The sequence below is a fragment of the Schistocerca gregaria genome, chromosome X (genome assembly GCF_023897955.1).
Source record: "Schistocerca gregaria isolate iqSchGreg1 chromosome X, iqSchGreg1.2, whole genome shotgun sequence".
NCBI lineage: Eukaryota > Metazoa > Arthropoda > Insecta > Orthoptera > Acrididae > Schistocerca > Schistocerca gregaria.
Window position 1 is genome coordinate 640,532,039 of NC_064931.1, and position 15,616 is coordinate 640,547,654.

Here is a 15,616-nt window from a genome sequence, read left to right on the forward strand (position 1 = left end):
AGGATGTAGAAGCTTATCTCACTAGGGGTAAGATAGATACTGCCTACAGGAGACCTTTGAAGAGAAGAGAACCACGTGTATGAATATCAAGAGCTCAGATGGCAACCCCGTTCTAAGCAAAGAAGGGAAGGTAGAAAGGTGGAAGGAGTATATAGAAGATTTGTACAAGGGCAATGTACTTGAGAACAATATTATGGAAATGGAAGAGGATGTATATGAAGACGAAATGGGAGATACGATACTGCATGAAGAGTTTGACAGAGCACTGAAAGACCTGAGTCAAAACAAGGCCCCCGGAGTAGACAACATTCCATTAGAACTACTGACGGCCTTGGGAGAGCCAGTCATGACAAAACTCTAGCAGCTGGTGAGCAAGATGTATGAGACAGGCAAAATACCCTCAGACTTCAAGAAGAATATAATAATTCCAATCCCAAAGAAAGCAGGTGCTGACAGATGTGAAAATTACTGAACTATCAGTTTAATATGTCACAGCTGCAAAATACTAACGCGAATTCTTTACAGACGAATGGAAAAACTGGTAGATGCGGACCTCGGCGAGGATCAGTTTGGATTCCGTCAAAATGTTGGAACACGTGAGGCAATACTGACCTTACGACCTATCTTAGAAGAAAGATTAAGAAAAGGCAAACCTACGTTTCTAGCATTTGTAGACTTAGAGAAAGCTTTTGACAATGTTGACTGGAATACTCTTTTTCAAATTCTAAAGTTGGCAGGGGTAAAATACAGGGAGCGAAAGGCTATTTACAGTTTGTACAGAAACGAGATGGCAGTCATAAGAGTCGAGGGGCATGAAAGGGAAGCAGTGGTTGGGAAAGGAGTGAGACAGGGTTGTAGCCTCTCCCTGATGTTATTCAATCTGTATATTGAGCAAGCAGTAAAGGAAAGAAAATAAAAATTTGGAGTAGGTATTAAAATTCATGGAGATGAAGTAAAAACTTTGAGGTTCGCCGATAACATTGTAATTCTGTCAGAGACGGCAAAGGACTTGGAAGAGCAGTTGAACGGAATGGACAGTGTCTTGAAAGGAGGATATAAGATGAACATCAACAAAAGCAAAACAAGGATAATGGAATGTAGTGAAATTAAATCGGGTGATGCTGAGGGAATTAGATTAGGAAATGAGACACTTAAAGTAGTAAAGGAGTTTTGCTATTTAGGAAGTAAAATAACTGATGATGGTAGAAGTAGAGAGGATATAAAATGTAGACTGGCAATGGCAAGGAAAGCGTTTCTGAAGAAGAGAAATTTGTTAACATCGAATATAGATTTATGTATCAGGAAGTCGTTTCTGAAAGTATTTGTTTGGTGTGTAGCCATGTATGGAAGTGAAACATGGACGATAACTAGTTTGGACAAGAAGAGAATAGAAGCTTTCGAAATGTGGTGCTACAGAAGAATACTGAAGATAAGGTGGATAGATCACGTAACTAATGAGGAGGTATTGAATAGGATTGGGGAGAAGAGAAGTTTGTGGCACAACTTGACTAGAAGAAGGGATCGGTTGGTAGGACATGTTTTGAGGCATCAAGGGATCACAAATTTAGCATTGGAGGGCAGCGTGGAGGGTAAAAATCGTAGAGGGAGACCGAGAGATGAGTACACTAAGCAGATTCAGAATTATGTAGGTTGCAGTAGGTACTGGGAGATGAAGCAGCTTGCACAGGATAGAGTAGCATGGAGAGCTGCATCAAACCAGTCTCAGGACTGAAGACAACAACAACAACAACACTCTGATGTGAAGTCATCCCTTCTGGCACTATGAGTGCTATGTTGATGACATCAGGTCATTATTTTTCTTTGGAAGTGGGTTTTCTTGTTTCCATTTTGTTTTAATCTTCACAATATTAAATTATTAATTATAAAATTTAAATATATTTAAACAGTACAAATTATATACAGAAAATTAATATATTCAGTTTAGTTATGATTATTACCCTTGTACGTCAAAAGGTTATACATTATCCCATTGTAGAACATTGGTAAAATTTTGCATGAGCCACCACTAGCATCTAGTTTATTGCTTTGATTTTTTTCTCGGGATAGCATAAGAGAAAAGAGGAATCTGGATTTAGCATGATCAGTGTTTTCAGAATTCATGCTGCTAGCACAGATACAAGAGGGAGGGGTATCAGTGAGATCATTATCTCAACCCACTCCCCCCATGAGCACATTTTTCTGAAAACATTTATATTTTTACACATGTAAATTTTGAAATTTTTTAGTTTCTTTCTAGGTAATATAGAAGCATGAAAACAAAGAGTCTCAAAAGGTTCAAGGAATTCTAGAACATTATGAGCTCCACATGACCCTTTCTTCAGTTTCATTGTAATAGATACTCGGGGAAGGGACCTGGGAGGCCACCGGTGATTAAGTTCATCTTCTGCTCCTCCTCTTCCAATCCAATGTTCTGGAATTGTGTCATCCAAGTAACATCTGACATGCTTAGAGAATTTCTTTCAGTGCCACCAATATTATCTGAATGACACCATTCCAGGACATTGGATTGTAAGAGGAGGGGCAGAAGACTAACTTCATCACTGGTGGCCTCCCAGGTCTCCAGACTTCACACCTTGTGACTTGAATCTGGGGGGTTATGTAAAAGACAGTGTTTTTACACTCCCTATGCCTGACACTCTGGAAAATCTGTAATATCTCATTGTTAAAGCTGAGAATTTGATAATGAGAGACCAGCTGCTCGATTTGTGGCAGGAAATGAGACACCATTTTGACATCTGTCATGTAACACATGGTGCTCACATTGAATGCATAAAAATGTGAACTTTCCTATTTGTGCAGGAACATTGGAGTAGTGTTTCTATCTTTTGGAATCCAGAAGCAATAAATGTCTGAATCATGTTCCTTCTTTTTGAACTGCCCTGTATGTGTGTAACATGTAATGACAGTAGGTCATATTCTTTTACCATATCCTCTAAACAATGGGCAACAGGAGCAACAACAAAGTGGATTTGGAACTTTGCTTTGCATTAAGAAACCCTGATTACTGGGAAATTTAATATATCATTGCTAACAAATCATGCCACACAGAACCAATGATGGTCAGGCTGCAAAATAATGTAATAGTTGAAGTGTCAAGCAATTTTCTGCTTACCTCAGCTACATTTTCAAAATACTCCAGTTTCTCATGTAGGTCCCTTACTGTTAAATAGAATTATTGTTACCAGTGTGTAATATATTGAACAGTTGTATTTAAAAGTTATTTCGATTTTCATTTCATTTCTTGTATTGTTGTTGTAATTGAATATCCAATTTTATGTACTCATATAGACAGACTCACTCAGTACACACTACATTGTATGTATTTCATAAATGTGAGACAGAAAGTGTCAAAAATTTTGCATTTGAGCTATTGTAATTTTCACTTTCAGCATTAAATTCTCTACAATTTGTAAAAAACTAGATTTTTATCTCTAAGTTTGAGTCAATTATGACATGATGAATATTGTTTGGAGAAGAAGCTGAATAGCACCATAGTGTAGTGGCTATCATACGGTTGCATGGAGAGTCGTGAGTTCAAAATTCCCTGGACTGCACAATTTCAATTTCTATATTCAGTTAAAGTACATTCTAGAAGTATCCACGAATGTCAAGAATTACTGTACTGGAATGCTCTGTAGCTATATATACAGGGTGATTCAAAAAGAATACCACAATTTTAGGAATTTAAAACTCTGCAACGACAAAAGGCAGAGCTAAGCACTATCTGTCGGCGAATTAAGGGAGCTATAAAGTTTCATTTAGTTGTACATTTGTTTGCTTGAGGCGCTGTTGACTAGGCGTCAGCGTCAGTTGATGTTAAGATGGCAACCGCTCAACAGAAAGCTTTTTGTGTTATTGAGTACGACAGAAGTGAATTGACGACAGTTGTTCAGTGTGCATTTCGAACGAAGTATGGTGTTAAACCTCCTGATAGGTGGTGTATTAAACGTTGGTATAAACAATTTACAGAGAATGGGTGTTTGTGCAAAGGGAAAAGTTCTGGACTGCCGAGAACGAGTGATGAAAATGTAGCACGCATCCAGCAAGCATTTGTTTGCAGCCCAGGAAAATCGACTCGCAGAGCTAGCAGAGAGCTGCAAATTCCACAATCACAGTATGGAGAGTCCTACGAAAAAGGTTAGTTATGAAACCTTATTGTCTGAAATCGGTTCAAGCACTGTCTGCAGCTGATAAGATTGAAAGAATCGATTTCTGTGATTTTATCCTTGCTCAAATGGAAACAGATGAATCTTTCGTTTCAAAGATTCTGTTTAGTGATGAAACAACTTTCCACACTAACGGGAAAGTCAACCATCACAATGTCTGTACATGGGGCACTGAGAATCCATGGGAAACAACTCAGTATGAACGTGACTCGCCTAAGCTGAATGTTTCCTGTGCCATTTCAGCCAATAAAGTTTTTGGTCCCTTTTTCTTCGAAGGTGCTACTGTAACTGGACTACAGTATCTGGAGATGTTAGAGAATTGGCTGTTCCCTCAGCTCGAACAAGAAGCACAACAATTCATATTTCAGCAGGATGGAGCGCCACCACATTGGCACTTATCTGTCCGTAACTACCTGAACGTCAACTACCCGAGGCGATGGATCGGCCCCAGGCAGCCCGTGACAAAGCACTTCATCACTGGCCTCCAAGAAGCCCTGATCTTACCCCCTGCGATTTTTTCTTATGGGGGTATGTTAAGGATATGGTGTTACGGCCACCTCTCCGAGCCACCATTGATGATTTGAAATGAGAAATAACAGCAGCTATCCAAGCTGTTACGCCTGATATGCTACAGAGAGTGTGGAACGAGTTGTAGTATAGGGTTTATATTGCTCGAGTGTCTGGAGGGGGCCATATTGAACACCTCTGAACTTGCTTTTGAGTGAAAAAAAACCTTTGTAAATACTCTTTGTAATGATGTATAACAGAAGGTTATATTATCTTTCTTTCATTAAATACACATTTTTAAAGTTGTGGTATTCTTTTTGAATCACCCTGTATACTGTATGTGTTCTGAACGGAGGCAGTTTGCTCTGCACCCTTGTATGTGCAAGTGCTTAATAAACCTTTGTTATGTGTAGTTAGTGTTCGTCATTCATCTAATCACACCTTTTTCTATGTGACATTATTCTGGCAGAGATGCTGGGTATCGGAACTTGTGACAGCGCACATTATTGATGACACAGTGGCTCCCATCAGGCCATGACAGAGCCACCACTTACGTGGCGAGAAACCCGAGTTTGAGCCACATTCAACAGATCACAATCTATTGGAGACAGAAGAAGAAGAGGATGTTTCAATGACAGCAACTGTGTGCCACCACATGAGCCATCCTTCCGGGTTCTCTGGTGATGATACCAGAGATCTAAACAAGTGGCTGAAGGTATATGAGTCTATAGCCAATTTTAACAAATGGGATGACACCATGTGTTTGGCTAACGTATTTTTCTACTTGACAAGGTTGCACATCTCATGAAGGGTGTTGCTGAGGACATGTACAAGCCGTACTCCTGAAGGAGGTTTCGACAGCAGATGACTTCACAAAATGGTGCCAGTATACTGAGACAATGCATCAAAAAATAATTACACGCAAGAAGTTTGAATGGCTTCCAAATGTTGTATCAATGTCTGAGATGGAGGAAGCAACTGATTTCACAAGTGTTCTTCGTCAGATAGTGAGAGAGGAAGTTCAGAAGGCACTTGGATTGCATGATGAGCAAAAAACTGAGATGCTTAAAGAGGTCATAAGGAAGTAAGTGGAACAGACATTGAACCCAGTCTCTTGTCCTTCATTTCCCTTTAAAATGGTTAAAAAGTCAAGACCTAGGCGGAGTTACATTCCTGCAATGCTGCATGAGGTACCTGTTTGGGTACCAAGGAAGACTGACATCTGGAGGACCCAGGATAACCAACCAGTATGTTTCTACTGTGGATGACCAAGACATGTGGTGCACTATTGTTGAGAAAGGCGGCGGATATTTGGTGATGCCTGTGCCAGAAGACAGCAGACCAATCTTAGCTGATGCCAAATCTGGGACGATGAAGAAGATAAGTCACCATCGCCACAAGCTAGTCGCCAGAGAGGACGCTCCCCAACACACCGATCAAGGTCTCCACTGCCGTTTAGAAGCTCCAGCCGATCACCTGGCTGCCACAATCTGGAAAATTAAAGGGTGCGACCTTCCTTGGAGGTGAGGCTACTGAAGAGAAAAATCCTCTGGCGTTGATCACTACAAAAATGATAGGAAACTACATCGATATCCTCATGGTTGGCCAACCAGCCCAAGCTCTTGTGGACTCTGGAGCATCATATTCAGTCATTTCGGAGAAGTAGAATCACCAGTTGCAGAAAACTGTATTCATCGACAACAAAATATCTCTGCTGAAGGTGGCTAATGGGAAACATGTAAAATGTACAGGAAGATGTACCATGTATATGTATATGTGGGTATAAGTAGCCATGCACAGCCCTTAGAAGTCATCATCTTACAAGAGTGTAGTCATGACGTCATTCTCAGATGGGACTTTTTGAAATCTACTCAGGCAATTACAGATTGTGGTCGCTCGAAGATTATGCTGGATGAGAAGAGATACTGTGGGCATGCAGATGCGCATCCGTGTGTGTGGAGGCTATGTGTGCTGGATGAAGTGATCATTCCTGCAGTCAGCGCTAGAAAGGTAACTGTCACATGTCATGCCATGCATCAACCAATGGCTCTTGTAGTGGAATGTAAGAGAAGCATACTACTGGAGAATAACTTGGTCATCCCAGCCTCTGTCATTGTCTTGTTTAAGAATGGATTCAGTAAACTGTGGCTAGTTAACTGTCGCCCAGAACAGCAGATCCTTCCAAGATGCATGTGCATAGAAAATGCTGAGCCGTTAATTGAAGAACAGCTGAGCATCATAGAAACCTCCCATGCTGAGTCTGTATGTGAAATTAGCACTACCACTATGAGACAGGATCTGCTAGCTTGACTATCACCAGATATCACTAAGGAACAACAGAAGAAGCTATTTGCCATTCTTAGAGAGTTCTCTGAATGCTTCAATCCACAGGTGATGAGCAAATTAGACAAATCGACGGTGAAGCACTGGATTATCACTGGAGACCATCAACCAATAAGCCAGAGGGCATACCGTGTGTCAGCAACAGAGCTTTGAATAATTTGTGATGAGGCAGAGAAAATGATGAAGAATGACATCATTCAGACTTCACAGAGTCCATCGTCATCACCAGTGGTCCTCGTCAGGAAGGAGGATGGCAGTTGACGCTTTTGTGTTGATTACAGGAAGCTTAATAAGATAAATAAAGGGATGTTTACCCTCTTCCACAAATTGACGATACACTAGATTGTCTGAAGGGGGATTAAGTTTTTCTCAACAATGGACATATACTTGGGGTACTCGCAAATCTAAGCAGATGAGGCTGATCATGAGCAAACTGCATTTATCACCCATGAGGACCTGTATGAGTTTAAGGCAATGCCGTTTGGTTTGTGCAATGTACCAGCAAGATTTGAACAGATGATGGATAACCTTCTAAGGCACCTGAAGTGGACAATGTGTCTTTGTTATTTGGATGACATTATAGTATTCTCAGTGACATATGATGAACATATAAAAAGACTGAGGGCCATTCTTAAGTGTCTCCAACAAGGCAGACTGAAACTTAATCCAAGAAAGTGTCTCTTTGGAGCAAACGAAATCAAAATTCTTGGACACCTTGTGTCAAATGAAGGTGTGTGGCCAGACCCAGAAAAGGTGAGATCTATAACGGAATTTCCTATTCCTAAAAGTATTAGAGATATGAGAAGCTTCCTCGGTTTATGTTCATATTACCATCATTTTATCAAAGACTTTTATATCAAAGCCAGGCCACTCAAAGACTTGTTATAAGCTGATGCTAAATTTATCTCAACAAGATTCTTTCAATGAGGTGCGAAAAGCTCTGACGACTGACCTTGTACTTGGTCTGTATGATGAGAGAGCACCTACAGAACTACACACAGATGCCAGTGGGTATAGTGCTGTTCTGTTGCAAACTTTTGATGGAAAAGAGAAGGTTATAGCCTGCCCAGAGAAACTACTCTACTACAGAAAGAGAATGTCTTGCTGTGATCTGGGCCATGTGCAAATTTCAACAGTATCTCTGTGAAAGGCCATTCACAGTTCAGAGCGTCATTCACTTTGTCAGTTGACAGGTCTTAAGGATCCAAAAGGACGACTTGCCAGGTAGGCACTACATCTTCAAGAGTATGACATTACCATAGTGTACAAAAGTGGAAGAAAATAGCAAGACGCCAACTGTCTCTCAAGAAATCCTGCGAAAGACCATGAAGACTTTGATGAAGATAGTGACTGTCTCACTGCACTCCAGGATCTCTCTGCGGAGCAGAAGGACGCCAAGATATCTCAAATTATGCTTGCCTTAAATCAGTCAGAGGATGTGAAAGGATAATTTGAGGTTGTTAATGGATTAATTTGCAAGAAAAACTTTGATCTGTTTGGAAAGAGGTGGCTACCAGTGATTCCTAAACACATGTGCTTAGATGTTATACAGAAATTCCATGACACACCTGAGGCTGGACATTTAGGATTTATTAAGACATATGATAGAATCCACAAGAGATTTTTCAGGTCAGGTTTATTTAGGAGTGTCCATCACTATGTGTCGCACTGTCGAAAGTGCCAGAGGAGAAAGGCAGTTCCTCTGAAACCACCTTGCCCACTCATACAAATTCCACCAGCTGAAATGCCTTTCCAGCATGCTGGGATTGACCTCCTTGGATGATTTCCAATGTCTGCTAGCGGCAATAGATGGATTATGGTTTGCACTGGTTATCTGACACACTATGCCATTACAAAAGCTGTAAAACCAGCCGAAGCATTTGAGGTAGCCAAACTTATTGTGGAAGATGTGTAGCAAAACATGGTGACCCAAAGTCGTTAATTATGGATTGATGGAAAGTTTCTCAATCGAATCTTGTGGAAGAGATAAACCGTCGGTGCAACATTACTCATCACATGATGACTGCCTAGCATTCGCATACTAACGGGCTTACTGAATGCCTTGATAAAACCTTGGCTGACATGCTATCAATGTTCATCAATGCTGAGCAGAGCAACTGGGATGAGGTGCTACCTTTTGTGACATTTGCCTACAACACCGCCAAACAAGACACCATATGATTTATGCCATTCTTCCTGGTGCATGGGCATGAGGCGACTACTACGACAATGAACACTGTGTTTCCGTTACATCCTTATGATGTGGACGATGGCTACATCGGCCAGGTGTTAACCAGAGCTGAGGAACCTCGGCAGTTAGCTCTACTCCGCACGCTGCAGGCTCAAGAAAATGATCACCAAAGGTATGACGCGAGCCACCGCCCTGTTGTCTACCAGCCTGGTGACCTCATCTGGATCTTCACTGTTTGGAAGGTTGATCTCTCTGAGAAACTCCTCAGTCGCTATTTTGGACGTTATAAGGTTGTAAGACAGTTGTCTGATGTTACTGATGAAGTCGAAGATTTCGACCCCGACACAAGACGACGAATGATCAGAGATACGGTCCACATCTTTTGAATGAAGCCCTATAAGGATCCTGCAACCCAGAGTAAATTCAAAGCTCTAGCAACAGGCAATAAGCGGAAATGTGATGAAGAGTGTAGCGGCAAAAGAATTTCTAAGAAAATCACCGCCAGGACGAGTATCAGTCATCAGGAGTGGGAGTATGCAGGACTGATGACTTGTTCCTAGACTAGGAGGGCGTAACACTGAGACGCTGTTCTCTTAAGAAGGGAGCAATGTCACAGAAGAAGCTGAGTAGCACTGTGGTGTAGTGGTTTTGATACTAAACTGTTGCATGGAGGGTTGTGAATTCAAAACTCACCTGGACTGTACAATTTTCATTTCTATATTCTAGAGGTATCTACAAATGTCAAGAATCGTTGTACTGGAATGTTCTGTAGCTGTATATACACTGCATGTGTTCTGGACAGAGGCAGTTCACTCTATGCTCTTGTATGTGCAAGTGCTGAATAAACCTTCATTACGTGAAGTTAGTGTTTGTCATTCATCTAATTACACCTCCTTCTATGTGACAGTATAGTTGATGGGATATAAGTGTTTTATGATAATGTGTTTTAAAGTTTGACTTTACTACCATTGTTTAATTTGGCATATTTAAGATACAAATTCTGCATATACAGGGTGATTTTTTCCACGATGTACAAACTCTAGGAGTTGACTGATAAGAGGGAACAGAACAAAAACGGTCTAATGAACTAGAAACCATTTATTCAATCATACATTGTTACAGAGACTGTAGTCTAATACACACTGCACCATTTAGCCACAATTACCGGATGCATGGTTTCTTCCTAGAGGGTGGTACTGTTTCCCATACATCACACCCTAGTGCCATCTTCCATCATGGTAATTGGTAATGCGATGTCCGATTCACTTCTCTTGGTGACTCTTCTTGTAGTGGATGTTATACATCATTGTACACAGTGGTTCTGTGTTCAAATTGAGAGCTTGCTGACATAGTGTTTGCTTACAGAAAGGCAAATGGCAGCGGATGGCGGGTGGCAAGGTTGTATCAGTAGACCTATTCCCACCTACAACAACCACAGCACTCAGTGTCTGCAACAGTGTTTCACTGTTTGTCTAAGACAGGTTCATTTCTGGAAGCAGGAAATCATGAAGGATGTACCTCAAATGTTTGGACACCAGACTTGGAGGAAAATGTGATTAAAACTGCGAAAGGCAACCACCGTGTCAGTATCAGGCAGTTGGCTCACCACTATAGGGTAAGCCAGATGACCATGTGGAACATTCTCCATGACAAATGTTACAACCCTTATCACTTACAGCATGTTCAGGGCTTACTAGTGACAGACTTTCCACATCAGGAGCAGTTTTCTCACTGGTTTCTTCACCAGGCATCCACAATTCTGGTATTTGTGTTATCCATCTGATTCACAGGTGAGGCCACCTTTATGTCATCTGTGGTATAGTATGTAGAACTCCTATGGTATGGTGACAGTGAATCATCAGCATTGATGCAGCTGGAATGTGTGGGCCAGGATAATTGGCGACAGTATTTTGGGACCAGTCTTCCTTCCACAGTTGCCTAACAGGCCAGAATTGTTGGCGTTTCTTGTGGGTGACTTTGTCTCTCATGCTGGAAAAAGTTTCATTGAAGATTTGAAAGGATATGTGGCTGCTGCTTGATGGTGCTCCAGCCCATTTTGCCATTGATGTCTAGTCACATATCAATCATGTCATCTCAACCCATGTCTGGTTATGGGGCCATCTCAAAAGTGTCGTGTATGCAGAGCCCATACCAGATGTGAAGTCACTGGAGCAGCATATTCATGATGCCTTTGACTTCGTTCGGATGTAGCATTGCTGATGTGAATGTGTGAGACAGAACATCCTGTGGCATGTACAGGCATGCATTGAGGCACATGGAAACTATTCTCAACACATACAGGGTGTTTTAAAAAATGACCGGTATATTTGAAACGGCAATACAAACTAAACAAGCAGCGATAGAAATACACCGTTTGTTGCAATATGCTTGGGACAACAATACATTTTCAGGCAGACAAACATTCGAAATTACAGTAGTTACAATTGTCAACAACAGATGGCGTTGCGGTCTGGGAAACTCTATAGCACGATATTTTCCACACATCCACCATGCGTAGCAATAATGTGGCGTAGTCTCTGAATGAAATTACCCGAAACCTTTGACAACGTGTCTGGCGGAATGGCTTCACATGCAGATGAGATGTACTGCTTGAGCTGTTCAATTGCTTCTGGATTCTGGCGGTACACCTGGTCTTTCAAGTGTCCGCACAGAAAGAAGTCACAGGGGTTCATGTCTCGCGGATAGGGAGGCCAATCCACGCCGCCTCCTGTGTGTTTCGGATAGCCCAAAGCAATCACACGATCATCGAAATATTCATTCAGGAAATTAAAGACGTCAGCCGTGCGATGTGGCCGGGCACCATCTTGCATAAACCACGAGGTGTTCGCAGTGTCGTCTAAAGCAATTGGACCGCCACAAATTCACGAAGAATGTCCAGATAGTGTGATGCAGTAATCGTTTTGGATCTGAAAAATGGGGCAATGATTCCTTTGGAAGAAATGGCGGCCCAGACCAGTAGTTCTTGAGGATGCAGGGACGATGGGACTGCAGCATGGGGCTTTTCGGTTCCCCATATGCGCCAGTTCTGTTTATTGATGAAGCCGTCCAGGTAAAAATAAGCTTCGTCAGTAAACCAAATGCTGCCCACATGTATATCGCTGTCATCAATCCTGTGCACTATATTGTTAGCGAATGTCTCTCGTGCAGCAATGGTAGCGGTGCTGAGGGGTTGCCGCGTTTGAATTTTGTATGGATAGAGGTGTATACTCTGGCGCATGAGACGATACGTGGACGTTGGCGTCATTTGGACCGCAGCTGCAACATGGCGAACGGACACCTGAGGCCTCTGTTGGATCACCTGCTGCACTAGCTGCGCGTTGCCCTCTGTGGTTGCCATACGCGGTCGCCCTACCTTTCCAGCACGTTCATCCGTCATGTTCCCAGTCCGTTGAAATTTTTCAAACAGATCCTTTATTGTATCGCTTTTCGGTAAGTTGGTTACATTAAACCTCCGTTGAAAACTTCGTCTTTTTGCAACAACACTGTGTTCTAGGCGGTGGAATTCCAACACCAGAAAAATCCTCTGTTGTAAGGAATAAACCATGTTGTCCACAGCACACTTGCACGTTGTGAACAGCACACGCTTACAGCAGAAAGACGACGTACAGAATGGCGCACCCATAGACTGCGTTGTCTTCTATATCTTTCACATCACTTGCAGCGCCATCTGTTGTTGAAAATTGTAACTACTGTAATTTCGAAAGTTTGTCCGAATAAAACTCATGCACTGGTGTGGAGCGCCAAAGATGACCTCGGTTTGAGGAAGGCCGGCGTGTACCAGATTCCGTGTCAATGTGGCAAGTTGTATATTGGTCAGACGACACGTCCCGTCGAGGATCGATGCCGTGAACACCAGAGGCACACTCGACTGATGTATCCAAGCAAGTCGGCGGTCGCTGAACATTGTTTGTCGGAAAATCACGCTATGGAGTATGACCGCACGAGGATTCTGGTACAGACGTCGAGATACTGGGACAGCGTTGTTAGAGAGGCCATCGAAATTTGCACCAATGACGACCTCATAAACCGTGACTGTGGCTATAATCTTAGCAAGGCTTGGGAACCAGCGATTGGGTTAATCAAGAGTAAATCGAGCAAACGCATAGTTGTGACGACCACACGGACAGAGCCATCACACCGACTTTATCTCAGATGCCGTCACAATCTGTTCCACTGCGCTACCGTGGCGTGGGGCGCGGACGGCAGAGGGAGCGCGCCGCGGGCGGAGGGTATTCAAATCGGCCGCCGCTGCGACCGAACCCAGTTCACCCTGAGCAGCCATAGCGTACGGATCTCCGTTCCGGCGCGTTCACAGGAGCTCAGTCCGTCAGTTCACCTGATGATGGCGACATGTTTGATCGCCGAAATATTGTGCCCGTTGGACACTATAGACCTGCAGTACACCCGTGGATATTTTGATTAACAAATATGCTGGGAGAAACTCAAGAATCACAACCTGTACTTTAACTGTGGCTGCATGATACAGCATGTATTAAACCATAGTCTCTAACAATGTATGATTGAATAAACGATCTCTAGCATGGGAAACATGTATTTCCAGACATAAGTTCATTACACCTTTTTTGTTCCATATCCTCTCATTGATCAATCCCTTGAGTATGTACATGGTGGAAAAATCACCCTGTACATTAACCTTGATATATCCTTTGCCAAGGCTACAAACTTTTTTAAGCTAACATCACACATTATGTGGTTAATCCCTTTAAACGCATACCACTTATAATGTACAAAAATTTAAAATGAAATGAACTCACTCCAAATTGAGTCTCTCTCTCTCTCTCTCTCTCTCTCTCTCTCTTTTCTTTTTTACAAAATATTTGTATTACTTCAGGACACAGAACGTCCTTTTATTCTTCTTTGCAGTAGGTCTTGAAGTTCTTAAGAAGATGATATTTTTGTTATTTTGTGATCCCTGCTGGAATTAGTGCACCAGGAAAGCAAATGGGTTCATTTTCTTCAAGAAAGATGAGGTATGGAAATTTATTTCCATTAATGTCTATCTTTAGGGTCCACTATCTTTGTAGCTAAAGAGGAACTGGGTAGATAATTTAGTTATGCGAGTTACTTTGTTACCAATACTATTCTTCCAGACATTTAGCTAGTCATGTGAATTCATAGCAACTTCATTTTTTTCATTTCTAGCAGCAACAACAGAGTTAACATGTATTGGTAGGTGTAAGATTTTGTTGCTAGATTAATAAAAGCTATTAGCTGGTATTTTAGGTCTGCCAAATGAAAACAAATAACATCTATGAGCATTTATAACTCTCATTTAAAGAGGTTGGAGTTTATTGTCACACTGGTGCAGCATGCATCACCTTTTAAACAGAAATTTAGGAATGTTGATTTTTGGTGTCTATCATAAGTTTATTCCCCTCAAACCATCTATTTAGCTGTTCTGTAGTCTTATTAACAGCTGCTTGAAGCTGACTTTGGGATATTGCCTGTAACTGATGGCCTCAATAAATGTTAAAAATTTCAGATACGAAGAGCTTTATGATGACATGACATTTCACTTTATCCATTTCAAAAACACACATGCAATATGATCATTTTAAAAACATATCTAAACCCAGCTGTTCTGTATATCAAGTTAGCACATGATTAGCAGCATAGTAATATATAGTGTGCCAACATAAAAAATTAAATTTCATTCATATTACCACTCTCTAGTGATGATCAATTTCATTCAGCTTTGTAGCTTACTTTCTTCAATGCATGGCAGTATTCATTTGCTGCATCAAATGTGTCCCTTGAAATTATGTGATGAAACTTATTTGATCTACTTGCTGTAGCATAGGTACAGTTACCTGTAATTTTTTTGAGACCATGCTTGTTGAAGTCTTCACCTGTGACCATTAAATTAGATATATCTGACATTGCAAAGAAAGAAGAAAGTGATCAAATGTAGATTTCTGAAAGCTTTTTTTAAAAAAAAAACATTTATGATGGTCAAATCATCTTCAGACCACTCACTGCAAAATATACATAGTAATATACTGTATTGGAAATCCTGCTCCATCTATGCAGCTGGCTACTACAGTTTTATACTGTATGTGATGTAGACAACAATAAAAATAAGTTTTAAATTTTAAGTAATCTGAAATTAGGGATTCTTCTTCCTGTGATATCTTTCAGTTCTTAGAGATATTTCAGAAAAAAATGCTATTAATCAGTATAAGAAACATAATGATTAATGTAATGCAATTCATGTTATATGTACTGTACAATGTGAATTAATATTACAAATAATAAGGAAATTGCAGCTATGTAGAAGGCACATTAATTATCATTTAACTACACTGATGCAAGGAAGTTAATGTTTACTAATTATTCCCACAATGGA

General features: G+C 41.2%; 1 protein-coding gene across 1 annotated transcript in view; it reads right to left on the reverse strand.

Moving 5' to 3' along the window:
- LOC126298220 (acyl-CoA synthetase short-chain family member 3, mitochondrial) overlaps positions 1–15,616 on the reverse strand; it is a 335,348-nt gene that overhangs the window by 24,196 nt on the left and 295,536 nt on the right. The gene's annotated exons all lie outside the window — the stretch shown is intronic.